Here is a 13510-nt window from a genome sequence, read left to right on the forward strand (position 1 = left end):
CTGCTACGATATAAATCATAGTCAAAAAGTAACACACCTGTTGCCTTTCTCCTGGACAATACAACGCTTGTGACACAGACAGATAATAAATGGTGGAGAAAGTTGGCTTCCAGTACCTACGAACTAACATAACACTGTTCATGAAGGCACATCTGCCATTGGGGTTACTGTGATGTGTCATTGGTTTTCCAGCACTCTAAAAGAATACCTTTCGTTGTCGGCAGGATTCAAACCTGCGCGGGGAGACCCCAATGGATTTCTAGTCCATCGCCTTAACCACTCGGCCACGACAACATGAAAAAAATGCTCATACCTTTTTTCATAAATGTTCATAAACTTTTCAATTGGTTAGCAGTGGTTACCAGACAAGGGCAAAGTGCAAATTGTGGTATCCTGCCTGTGTCTGTGGATCCTGGAGGCTGCTTGATTGATATGCTCTCTTATTTGTACCATAACAGAGATCTAATATTTTATCAAATCGGGTTGGGCAAGTAACCTTTCTGGTTACTTCTTGACAAATAAAGCAAGTAACCACACAATGAAAACTACTGCGATGGCTGGGAATCGAACCCAGGTCAACTGCTTGGAAGGCAGCTAGGCTCACCACTATACCACCATCACTGGACAAGACAGTTGGTGTCCTTAAACGTTGTCTTTTTCTTTTTCCTTTTTATTAAATTAAGGCATTAAGATCAACTTCCAAAAGTTAATTTTTTTGCAAAGATTGCAAAGCCAGAAATCTTGGTGAAGTCGTGGACTTAAATTTTAACAGCCACATTAAGACAATTACAAAGTCAGCCTATTATCACCTTAAGAAAATATCAAGGGTTAAAGGACGTATGTGTCAACAGGATTTGGAAAAACTTGGCTATGCTTTCATCTTCAATAACTTTTAAATCAAAGCTGAAGACCATTCTTCTTGATGTTGCCTTTCTTTAAATGGTTATTCATTTCTTTAATGTTTAATTTTGTATACTGCCCTGTAAGTTTTATTCTTGTGTTTTATCGGTTTTTATTTTTTAACTGTTTATTGTTGTGTTTTATCCAACCAAAAAGGGAGCATATCAATTAAGCTGACTCTACATGGATCCACAGACACAGGCAGTGAACTACAATTTGCACTTTGCCCGTGTCTGGTAACTACTAATAAACCAATTAAAAAGTTTATGAACATTTGTCCAAACAGGTATAGCACTGCTTTTCAGATTGTTGTGGCCGAGTGGTTAAGGTGATGGACTAGAAATCCATTGGGGGGCTCCCTGCGCAGGTTGAAATCCTTCTTACAGCAAAAGGCATGCTTTAAGAGTGGTAGCAATCCAATGACACATCACAGACTATCAAATTGCAATTGTGCATCCATGAACAATGTTGTGTTATCTCATAGGTACTGGAAGCCACCTGCCACCACAAATGTATCTCTTATCCTTTATTTTCAGTCAGTGTTACAAGATTTGCACTGAACATTGTATTTTCCAGCAGAAAGGCAACAGGTGTGTTACTTTTTTCCCGTGGACAGCCCTGAACAAACCTTGAATCTGTTTTACACACACACGAGTTTTCCAGGTTAAATCCTGTCCATTTCCGGGAGAGGCCCCGCCGAGTCCGAGTACAAATACAGATAATGCTGTACTCGCTCATCCCTAATAATTATGTGTTCCTAAAAATTCCATGAATAACTTGTTAAGTTACTTGCCTAGCCCGGTTTGAGAAAATATTAGGTATCTGTTATGATACAAAGAGGGGAGCATGTCAATCAATCATTATATACCATTTTACCAAATCGCAAATGTGCCTTCATGAACAATACTGTATTATCTCATAGGTACTGGAAGCAACCCATCTCCACCAATATACTCTACCGGTCAAAAGTTTGGGGTCACACACAAATTTCCATTGCAATCCATTGTAGACAGAATACCAGCTGAGATCAGTTGCATTGTTTTTTTAACCAGGGCAGCAGTTTTCAGATTACATTACGTGCTGACATAATTGCAAAAGAGTTCGCCAATGTTTTTCTAGTTAGTTTTTTAAAATTATATCAGATTAGTAAACAGAATGTGCCTTTGGAACATTGGGTGAATGGTTGCTGATAATGGGCAATGTAGATATTGCATTAAAGATCAGCCACCCACTCAGATCAGCTGGTATTCTGTCTATAATGGAGAGGAATAAAAATGTGTATGCGACCCTAAACTTTTGACCGGTAGTGTATCTCTTATCATTCATTTTCAGTCTCAATGCCCAGATGTGTTGCAACATTTGCAGTCAACATTGTATCGCCCAGTGATGGTGTTACAGTGGTGAGCATAGCTGACTTCCAAGCGGTTTGTGACAAAGTGGGTTTGCTCACCACTTGTCCCATACAGGTCATTAGTTATAGTAAGTAGACACACAGTTATTGTTAGTTTAGTTCCATTTTATTAGGTTGCAGGTTTAAACATGGTTTAAAGGTTTCCCTGTATTGATACTTACAATTGTTTGTTCCTTTGCTCTGTTCCACCATGCAGGAAAATTGTTTGGGGAGGGGCCGGCCTAAGCATTTCCTGTTTTATAGGAAAACGGTTGTCAGGGATGACATCACCAGGCCAAACCAAGTAGAGGGGTTTCTTGTGTAGAGGAATGTTTATTTTGGTTGTTTTTGGTTATTAAATAAAAAAGGTATGAATAACCCTGACCGGTTTTGTAGTCAGCAGGATAGGAGGGAACTGGTAACCAAGTTCCATAGGTTAAGAGATGGCAAGGTATTAAGGTTTGGAGTAGATCAACCTGCTTTAGGATGGGATTGACTGAAGCAGTGGGGTGGGAATTGACAACCCTATATGAATATAAATGGTGGGATTTGTGCTCCTGAGGAAACAGGGAGGTGAGGCTGTGCTGCCAGGATCGCATGCCTTTTGTTAGTGCTGCTACTTTTTTGAATGTGTAATTGTTGTAAGTTTGATTATTTACTTGTCCATGTACTGCAGACCACTGGAAATAAATAATCAGCTCTGGAAACATACAATGTCTGAGTCTGCCTACCTACCACCATCCTAGCCACTCTGGCCAACCCACCACACAGTTGACCTGGGTTTACAGAAGTGCGACTTGCTTCCTGCTTCTTACAGTGCAGATGCTTTGCTGCTTGCTCCTGCCTCTGTTTGCATATTTTTGCTGATAATCTTGCTTTTCCTGGACTATACATTTTTTGGAGACATAGTAGGCTATTGCCATATTTTTAAATTTTTGTGTGTGAGCGTGGCCTACCAATAGCTCAAGGCTGTCCTACAGTGACTTTAGCCAAGACTTTTGTTGGGCTTCCTGTTTGGCCAAGCCTATTGCACTTAAAAAACAACGTGAAAAACAAAGATGCTATACTTAAATACAAAGAACTGCTAAGTTCTTTATTCCCAATATCATGTCTCAGACATTAACTCCGGATGAAAACACTAGTTGTCAGAAGTGGGATTCGAACCAACGCCTCCAGTGGAGACTACGACCTGAACGCAACGCCTTGGACCGCTCGGCCATCCTGACTGATCCAGCAAATGTCCAGTAGGACCTGTCTCAAAAATTATAATATAGTGAATGAAACATGTCATGATCTAGTAGGTTCTCAGTCATCCATGTCCTAGTTAACAAGGGAAGGTTTCTCAACTGTCAGTCCAAATATATGGGCGTTCATGGAGACATGGAAGAAAGTCCCCAGTGTGGCAATGTGCTTGACAATGGCAATACATTGCGCGGGATGTGAAGGCAATGTGCAATACAGGCTAAATCCTATGGTGGGAATCACGATCCACCAATGTTTCTGTCCACAATGTCCACCTGAATCCAGAAATGTCCCTGCCACATGGGGAAAAAGACTGACAATCGGGTCAATATTGTGCAATTATCTTTAAAATTGTCACGATTTGGCTTCCCCAAATCGTGACAAACACAAGGAACGTAACTAACGGTATGCTTGTTAATGTTATTGGAACAAAACGTTTGCCAGGGAAAAGCCAAAACTTACATACTCAAAAATGTTATCACTCTTTGTCATTTTTCTCTGGCATTGTTGATTATTAGAATATTGTAACCAGCATTAAGTGAGTAGGTTTAGGTCTGTGTGAATATGGGCTGAGACTGAATTTACCTGGATTGAATTTGTGAACATCTTCTTTTGCATATTCACTGTAAAGAGCCATAACTCCTCCAACTGCCAACTATTGTTCCAGAGACAATAGGATATACAGTTTTAGATTGCAAGGTAACTGTCCAAGACCAAAGACTTCACTGAAATACCTCAAGTGTTCAAAACAGTTTGTTAATTTTTTGAAAAGTCATGTTTTTGATTACAAATTCCAGCACAGTTGTTCATTTACCATTCAAAAACAAAAGTGCAAACATGAAACACATACTACACAATAGTGTGAGAAGATAGGATCATTCTCAATCCTTTTGTAAAACCTTTGTCTTTCTTGGAGTATATCCACTATAATACATTCTTAAAAAATTTCACATCTTTTGCTATGGTTGGGCCTCGTATCCAAACTACTCTGGCAGATGATACTAGTGTCGATGTAGCCTTGGGAAATAATTAGCAACTGTGTCCCCATCGGGAATCAAAACCCCAGTCTTCCGTGTGAGAGGCGGAGGCGACCATCCAAAGTTTCAGTAGTAATGTGGTTTTTGTGTTGGAACAAGTTGCACTGTTTGAAAATAAGCTTTTGAGATGCAAGAACGTCTTCACTTGGGACAGCAATTGACTTCCAACCCGATGGGAGAAATCCTGAGCTTTGAGATTTGGAGGGGCTGACTTTGATTCCGAATGCTTGACACTGGACTTCAATCTGCCCCAGTGGGCGCTGTAGATCACTGTTTGATCAAGCCAACAGAACAACATAATCTGGAAGAGCAGAAAAGGAATTATAAGGTGCCCAGACTTGACACTCTCCCAACTCCTGCGGCGCCTTGTGACGTATTGTTCATGTCCAGGAGTTGTGCTCTTTCCATTGCTTGAAAATATTCCCATTTCGGATAAGGAGTTTCCTCCCGTGCTGAACACAGCTTTAGCCAAGGCCCACTTTCCGGAGTATACCACGGGTTCGCCGAGACTTCCTCGAGGCCTTGTAGCATTGGTTAGCTGGTAGAAAAGTCTCCCCGTCGGGGAATCGAACCCCGATCTTCCGCGTGACAGGCGGAGATACTGTCCATTATACTAACGAGGAATGCCCAAGCTTAATATTTGGCACATCAAGAAATAGGTGACGCTATTCCAACATTTAGGCCACAGTCAATGCATGTAGAAATATTATGTTTACTAGATATTGCTGTCATTCAAATACATGACAAAGCATCTGTGACTGAATCTAGTTTAAACTCTCTATTTTGTAGCATTTGAACATTTGCAGTAAAATAAAAATGGTGCATTTTCCACAAATATGCCAAATAAATTTGTTTTGTCAGTTTCCGTAGTGTAGTGGTTATCACGTTTGCCTAACACGCAAAAGGTCCCCTGTTCGAAACAGGGCAGAAACACTTTATTTGTATTGACTTTACACAATCAAATTCTGCGAAGTTAAACCCTCCATAACCTTCACGGAAAAATCTCCCTGACGTGAAATCGTGGCCAGGCCTACCGAAGTTTCCCCAGTGCAGTAGTCATCACATTCAGAGATACAGGAATATCCTGTCTAAAATTGATGAAGAAAAACTAGTCCACGCATTTGTTACTTCTAAGCTGGATTTCTCCGATTCTTTATTATCAGGCTGCTTAAAAGAGTCCATAAAGATTCTTCAGCTGATCCAGAATGCTGCAGCACGTGTTCTGATAGGAACCAGGAAAAGAGATCACATCTCTCCGGGTTTAGCTTCTCTGCATTAACTTCCTGTAAAATCCAGAATGGAATTTAAAATCTTTCTTCTCACCTAAAAAAGCTCTTCATGTTCAAGCACCATCTTGTCTTAAAGAGCTCATTGTACCTTATTACCCTACCAGAGCACTGCGCTCCAAGAATGCAGGGTTACTTGTGGTTCCTAAAGTCTCCAATAGAAGAATGTGAGCCAGAGTGTTCAGCTATCAAGCTCCTCACCTGTGGAACCAGGTTCCAGTTTGGGTTCAGGAGGCAGACTCCGTCTCCACATTTAAGAGTAGGCTTGAGACTTTCCTCTTTGATGAAGCTTATAGTTAGTGCTGGCTCAGTTTTTCCTTGCCTCTTTCGCCTAGTGATTGCTCTTGGTGGGAATTTTCGGGTTTCTGTAAATAACATCACAGAATATGTTCTGGACCTGCTCTTTTATGAAAAGCCCAATGAGATAAGTGTTGTTGTGATTTGGCGCTACATAAATAAAATTGAATTGAATTAAATTACCTGAACCTCAACTTCCTAGCCTCATAGTTGATGTTTTACATTCTTGGATCCTTCTTAGCTTCCTGTCGTCTGCCTACGTTCCTGGATCCTGAGGTAGGTGATCATATCATCACTGAAAACCTATCTTTGATAGCAGGATCATTCTCAATCCTTTTGTACAACCTTTGTCTTTCTTTGAGTATATCCACTATAATACATTCTTTAAAAATGCATATCTAAGTCTAAGTCTAAACTAGATTCAGTCTAAGTCTAAGTCTAAGTCTATCTCTTGCTATGGTTAGGCCTCGTATCCAAACTACTCTGGCAGATGTAGTAGTGTCGATGTAGCCTTGGGAAATAATTATCAGCTGGTAGATAGATCTCCCCATCGGGAAATAAAACCCCAGTCTTCCGTGTGAGAGGCGGAGGCGTACCATCCAAAGTTTCAGTAGTAATGTGGTTTTTGTGTTGGAACAAGTTACACTGTTTGAAATAAGCTTTTGAGATGCAAGAACGTCTTCACTTGGGACAGCAATTGACTTCCAACGCGATGGGAGAAATCCTGAGCTTTGAGATTTGGAGGGGCTGACTTTGATTCCGAATGCTTGACACTGGACTTCAATCTGCCCCAGTGGGCGCTGTAGATCACTGTTTGATCAAGCCAACAGAACAACATAATCTGGAAAGAGCAGAAAAGGAATTATAAGGTGCCCAGACTTGACACTCTCCCAACTCCTGCGGCGCCTTGTGACGTATTGTTCATGTCCAGGAGTTGTGCTCTTTCCATTGCTTGAAAATATTCCCATTTCGGATAAGGAGTTCTCCTCCCGTGCTGAACACAGCTTTAGCCAAGGCCCACTTTCCGGAGTATACCACGGGTTCGCCGAGACTTCCTCGAGGCCTTGTAGCATTGGTTAGCTGGTAGAAAAGTCTCCCCGTCGGGGAATCGAACCCCGATCTTCCGCGTGACAGGCGGAGATACTGTCCATTATACTAACGAGGAATGCCCAAGCTTAATATTTGGCACATCAAGAAATAGGTGACGCTATTCCAACATTTAGGCCACAGTCAATGCATGTAGAAATATTTATGTTTACTAGATATTTGCTGTCATTCAAATACATGACAAAGCATCTGTGACTGAATCTAGTTTAAACTCTCTATTTTGTAGCATTTTGAACATTTGCAGTAAAATAAAAATGGTGCATTTTCCCACAAATATGCCAAATAAATTTGTTTTGTCAGTTTCCGTAGTGTAGTGGTTATCACGTTTGCCTAACACGTAAAAGGTCCCCTGTTCGAAACAGGGCGGAAACACTTTATTTGTATTGACTTTACACAATCAAATTCTGCGAAGTTAAACCCTCCATAACCTTCACGGAAAAATCTCCCTGACGTGAAATCGTGGCCAGGCCTACCGAAGTTTCCCCAGTGCAGTAGTCATCACATTCAGAGATTCAGGAATATCCTGTCTAAAATTGATGAAGAAAAACTAGTCCACGCATTTGTTACTTCTAAGCTGGATTACTCCAATTCTTTATTATCAGGCTGCTTAAAAGAGTCCATAAAGATTCTTCAGCTGATCCAGAATGCTGCAGCACGTGTTCTGATAGGAACCAGGAAAAGAGATCACATCTCTCCGGGTTTAGCTTCTCTGCATTAACTTCCTGTAAAATCCAGAATGGAATTTAAAATCTTTCTTCTCACCTAAAAAAGCTCTTCATGTTCAAGCACCATCTTGTCTTAAAGAGCTCATTGTACCTTATTACCCTACCAGAGCACTGCGCTCCAAGAATGCAGGGTTACTTGTGGTTCCTAAAGTCTCCAATAGAAGAATGTGAGCCAGAGTGTTCAGCTATCAAGCTCCTCACCTGTGGAACCAGGTTCCAGTTTGGGTTCAGGAGGCAGACTCCGTCTCCACATTTAAGAGTAGGCTTGAGACTTTCCTCTTTGATGAAGCTTATAGTTAGTGCTGGCTCAGTTTTTCCTTGCCTCTTTCGCCTAGTGATTGCTCTTGGTGGGAATTTTCGGGTTTCTGTAAATAACATCACAGAATATGTTCTGGACCTGCTCTTTTATGAAAAGCGCAATGAGATAAGTGTTGTTGTGATTTGGCGCTATATAAATAAAATTGAATTGAATTAAATTACCTGAACCTCAACTTCCTAGCCTCATAGTTGATGTTTTACATTCTTGGATCCTTCTTAGCTTCCTGTCGTCTGCCTACGTTCCTGGATCCTGAGGTAGGTGATCATATCATCACTGAAAACCTATCTTTGATAGCAGGATCATTCTCAATCCTTTTGTACAACCTTTGTCTTTCTTTGAGTATATCCACTATAATACATTCTTTAAAAATGCATATCTAAGTCTAAGTCTAAACTAGATTCAGTCTAAGTCTAAGTCTAAGTCTATCTCTTGCTATGGTTAGGCCTCGTATCCAACTACTCTGGCAGATGTAGTAGTGTCGATGTAGCCTTGGGAAATAATTATCAGCTGGTAGATAGATCTCCCCATCGGGAAATAAAACCCCAGTCTTCGTGTGAGAGGCGGAGGCGTACCATCCAAAGTTTCAGTAGTAATGTGGTTTTTGTGTTGGAACAAGTTGCACTGTTTGAAATAAGCTTTTGAGATGCAAGAACGTCTTCACTTGGGACAGCAATTGACTTCCAACGCGATGGGAGAAATCCTGAGCTTTGAGATCTGGAGGGGCTGACTTTGATTCCGAATGCTTGACACTGGACTTCAATCTGCCCCAGTGGGCGCTGTAGATCACTGTTTGATCAAGCCAACAGAACAACATAATCTGGAAAGAGCAGAAAAGGAATTATAAGGTGCCCAGACTTGACACTCTCCCAACTCCTGCGGCGCCTTGTGACGTATTGTTCATGTCCAGGAGTTGTGCTCTTTCCATTGCTTGAAAATATTCCCATTTCGGATAAGGAGTTCTCCTCCCGTGCTGAACACAGCTTGAGCCAAGGCCCACTTTCCGGAGTATACCACGGGTTCGCCGGGACTTCCTCGAGGCCTTGTAGCATTGGTTAGCTGGTAGAAAAGTCTCCCCGTCGGGGAATCGAACCCCGATCTTCCGCGTGACAGGCGGAGATACTGTCCATTATACTAACGAGGAATGCCGAAGCTTAATATTTGGCACATCAAGAAATAGGTGGCGCTATTCCAACATTTAGGCCACAGTCAATGCATGTAGAAATATTTATGTTTACTAGATATTTGCTGTCATTCAAATACATGACAAAGCATCTGTGACTGAATCTAGTTTAAAATCTCTATTTTGTAGCATTTTGAACATTTGCAGTAAAATAAAAATGGTGCATTTTCCCACAAATATGCCAAATAAATTTGTTTTGTCAGTTTCCGTAGTGTAGTGGTTATCACGTTTGCCTAACACGCAAAAGGTCCCCTGTTCGAAACAGGGCGGAAACACATTTCTTTATTTGTATTGACTTTGCACAATCAAACTCTGCGAAGTTAAACTCTCCATAACCTTCACGGAAAAATCTCCCTGACGTGAAATCGTGGCCAGGCCTACCATAGTTTCCCCAGTGCAGTAGTCATCACATTCAGAGATTCAGGAATATCCTGTCTAAAATTGATGAAGAAAAACTAGTCCACGCATTTGTTACTTCTAAGCTGGATTTCTCCAATTCTTTATTATCAGGAGTCCATAAAGATTCTTCAGCTGATCCAGAATGCTGCAGCACATGTTCTGATAGGAACCAGGAAAAGAGATCACATCTCTTCGGATTTAGCTTCTCTGCATTAACTTCCTGTAAAATCCAGAATGGAATTTAAAATCTTTCTTCTCACCTAAAAAAGCTCTTCATGTTCAAGCACCATCTTGTCTTAAAGAGCTCATTGTACCTTATTACCCTACCAGAGCACTGCACTCCAAGAATGCAGGGTTACTTGTGGTTCCTAAAGTCTCCAATAGAAGAATGGGAGCCAGAGTGTTCAGCTATCAAGCTCCTCACCTGTGGAACCAGGTTCCAGTTTGGGGTCAGGAGGCAGACTCCGTTTCCACATTTAAGTGTAGGCTTGAGACTTTCCTCTTTGATGAAGCTTATAGTTAGTGCTGGCTCAGTTTTTCCTGGCTTCTTTTGCCTAGTGATTGCTCTTGGTGGGAATTTTCGGGTTTCTGCAAATAACATCACAGAATATGGTCTGGACCTGCTCTTTTATGAAAAGCGCAATGAGATAAGTGTTGTTGTGATTTGGCGCTACATAAATAAAATCGAATTGAATTAAATTACCTGAACCTCAACTTCCTAGCCTCATAGTTGATGTTTTACATTCTTGGATCCTTCTTAGCTTCCTGTTGTCTGCCTACGTTCCTGGATCCTGAGGTAGGTGATCATATCATCACTGAAAACCTATCTTTGATAGCAGGATCATTCTCAATCCTTTTGTACAACCTTTGTCTTTCTTTGAGTATATCCACTATAATACATTCTTTAAAAATGCATATCTAAGTCTAAGTCTAAACTAGATTCAGTCTAAGTCTAAGTCTAAGTCTATCTCTTGCTATGGTTAGGCCTCGTATCCAAACTACTCTGGCAGATGTAGTAGTGTCGATGTAGCCTTGGGAAATAATTAGCAGCTGGTAGATAGATCTCCCCATCGGGAAATAAAACCCCAGTCTTCCGTGTGAGAGGCGGAGGCGTACCATCCAAAGTTTCAGTAGTATTGTGGTTTTTGTGTTGGAACAAGTTAAACTGTTTGAAATAAGCTTTTGAGATGCAAGAACGTCTTCACTTGGGACAGCAATTGACTTCCAACGCGATGGGAGAAATCCTGAGCTTTGAGATTTGGAGGAGCTGACTTTGATTCCGAATGCTTGACACTGGACTTCAATCTGCCCCAGTGGGCGCTGTAGATCACTGTTCAATGAAGCCAAAAGAACAACATTAAAGTTACGTCCTCTATACAGTTTCCTTGTCAGCTCTGCGTCCAGCAAAGAAGTAACAGCGCCTTATGCTAACTAAAAAGCTTACAGCACAAGGTGGTCTCCCATCCAAGTACAAAGCCAGCCCAACCCTGCTTGGCTTCCGAGATCAAACGAGAGCGGTCACGTTCAGGGTGGTGTGGCCGTAAGTAACCGTACAGGGCGAAATCCAGCTATTTCTAGATGTGAAGACATGAAGGTTCTCAAAACTTGAATAAACAGCTTGGGGTTGAGGAATACCGAACTACATGTGATCACACTATTAGTTCACGTTTACATTTTGCCACAGTGCCTTATGCTAACTAAAAAGATTACAGCACCAGGAATTCCCAGGCAGTCTCCCATCCAAGCACTAAGCCAGCCCAACCCTGCTTGCCTTCCGAGATCAGACGAGAGCGGGCGCTTTCAGGGTGGTGTGGCCGTAAGCAACCGTAGAGGGCAAAATCCAGCTATTTCTAGATGTGAAGTCCTGAAGGTTCTCAAAACTGTTGAATAAACATCTTGGGGTTGAGGAATACTGAACTACATGTAATCACACTAATAGTTCACGTATACATTTTTCCGTAGCTTGCTAGTAGTTAGGGGGTTAGGGTTAGAGTTTTCGCATTGACAATTGTCGAACGGTGTGACAGTTACTGAGGTGTCGTATCGCTCTCGTTTGGTTGAGGGCTAACTCCTTTTATACCTTCCCCTCAGTAACCCCCGTCCCTACTATGCCCGCTTCTGCCGTATAATAACACCCGTTACTATCAGCGGGGCGGATGGTTAGGCCTATATTAAAAGGAGTTACTTTGATACTTCCCTGATTGTATAAATGCTAGATTTGCGATCCACACACAGTGATTCGCTAATTTAACACTTTTTTTAAATGAATTAGTAATTATTACTTTTAGTTATAATTAGTTTTAGTTCTTTTTACTTAGAGACACACACACCCTTGCTAAGTTTAAAGGGCCCCCGCCCGGATCAGGGAAACCGGAGGCCCCCCTGTATATTTTAAGCACTGCCCGAGGGGATCTTTACAACCAATGATTTTTCTTTAGTACTCACGGTTAGGAACCGTTCCTCCCAGGGTCACCGGAGGTCCCCTCCTTCTCAAGGACGCCCGCTAGCCTTCGTTGGTCGCCGGTCCGAGAGAGGCTAAGTGCTCGGTGTCTCTGACCGGCAGAGCGGATGGGGAATGCACTCCCACTAGAAGATAACAGGAGGTCTGACTGTCAATGTCGATCCCCGCCGGGCTGCAACTCGCCCAGGTGGTTAAAGAGGAGTCTTAACTGCCCTCATGAGAGGGAAACTTCTACCCTCGGAAAGCTGAGGTGTGAGAGAGAGAAATTAAATGACTAAAATCAAGGAATACAAGTCTTTGGTCCCCTAGCTCACAACAAGCTCAGGTGGTTTTATTATTTAGTGAATAATTAAAAAACAGTACAAAAACTGAAATATTCCCTTCCCTTTCTGCCCTAAAAGCAAAGAGTATCTAAATCAGAGACTAGATAAAACCCGATAAGTGGGTATGCTTTCGCTGAAGAAAGTGGCCACATCAACTCATATTTATACTAAAAGTCAAGGCTAAAAACCCCCTCCCTTCTGTAAAACAGGGTAATTCCACCACTACGTTATCACACAGGTGGCCACAGCAGATGACCAGTTTAGACCAGTTCCACTTGTTACAGTAAGTAACCCTTAGCACACTTAAAAGTGTGCCAAAGGTCACACCTAACGAATATAAGTTTTTTAGTTTTAGCTGTTTCTAATATTTGGTTCATACTTTCATCAAAACAATATAATTAACGGGTTACATGGCACACTTTAAGTAGTATATATATTTCAACTGTGAATTAAAAAAAAAAAAAACATATTTTAGGTGAGAGTTATACATCAAGCAAACACATATATTTAGCTGTGAGTTATATTTCAAGCAGTACATATATTTTTAGCTTTAGCTTTGTGTTTCTTGGGTTTTCAACTGAACCCCCGTTCAACACAATGAATTGAAAAATTTCACTTCCAACATTCCAACCCACTTTCGCATCTACTAGACAGGAAAATGGAACTTCCAGATTCCATATTCCAAAATAAATAATTCAAAATGTGGAATTCTGGAAGCAGTTCACGAGCGACCACTAGAGTGCAACAAAACCTTAAAAATTGCCAAATTCCAGATTTTGATCTAAAATTACAGAAAATGACCACAATGTGACCCACAGATTGCAAATTTTAATAGAAATTACTC

The 13510-nt window shown here is 41.4% G+C and overlaps 7 non-coding genes and 1 pseudogene across 7 annotated transcripts; 3 read left to right on the top strand and 5 right to left on the bottom strand.

Annotated features, from left to right (window-relative positions):
- Positions 1-212: 212 nt before the first annotated feature.
- Positions 213-294, bottom strand: trnas-aga (transfer RNA serine (anticodon AGA)). The gene has a single exon. It is a non-coding gene; the product is annotated as a tRNA-Ser (tRNA).
- Positions 295-5120: 4826 nt separating this feature from the next.
- On the bottom strand, positions 5121-5192 carry trnad-guc (transfer RNA aspartic acid (anticodon GUC)). Its single transcript has one exon. It is a non-coding gene; the product is annotated as a tRNA-Asp (tRNA).
- A 237-nt stretch (positions 5193-5429) lies between these two features.
- trnav-aac (transfer RNA valine (anticodon AAC)) lies at positions 5430-5502 on the top strand. Its single transcript has one exon. It is a non-coding gene; the product is annotated as a tRNA-Val (tRNA).
- Positions 5503-7245: 1743 nt separating this feature from the next.
- Positions 7246-7317, bottom strand: trnad-guc (transfer RNA aspartic acid (anticodon GUC)). Its single transcript has one exon. It is a non-coding gene; the product is annotated as a tRNA-Asp (tRNA).
- Positions 7318-7558: 241 nt separating this feature from the next.
- trnav-aac (transfer RNA valine (anticodon AAC)) lies at positions 7559-7631 on the top strand. The gene has a single exon. It is a non-coding gene; the product is annotated as a tRNA-Val (tRNA).
- Positions 7632-9372: 1741 nt separating this feature from the next.
- trnad-guc (transfer RNA aspartic acid (anticodon GUC)) lies at positions 9373-9444 on the bottom strand. The gene has a single exon. It is a non-coding gene; the product is annotated as a tRNA-Asp (tRNA).
- Positions 9445-9685: 241 nt separating this feature from the next.
- Positions 9686-9758, top strand: trnav-aac (transfer RNA valine (anticodon AAC)). Its single transcript has one exon. It is a non-coding gene; the product is annotated as a tRNA-Val (tRNA).
- Positions 9759-11585: 1827 nt separating this feature from the next.
- LOC116678764 (uncharacterized) lies at positions 11586-11704 on the bottom strand (annotated as a pseudogene).
- Positions 11705-13510: the final 1806 nt, after the last annotated feature.

Source organism: Etheostoma spectabile, unplaced genomic scaffold, assembly GCF_008692095.1.
Source record: "Etheostoma spectabile isolate EspeVRDwgs_2016 unplaced genomic scaffold, UIUC_Espe_1.0 scaffold00008119, whole genome shotgun sequence".
Classification (NCBI taxonomy): domain Eukaryota; kingdom Metazoa; phylum Chordata; class Actinopteri; order Perciformes; family Percidae; genus Etheostoma; species Etheostoma spectabile.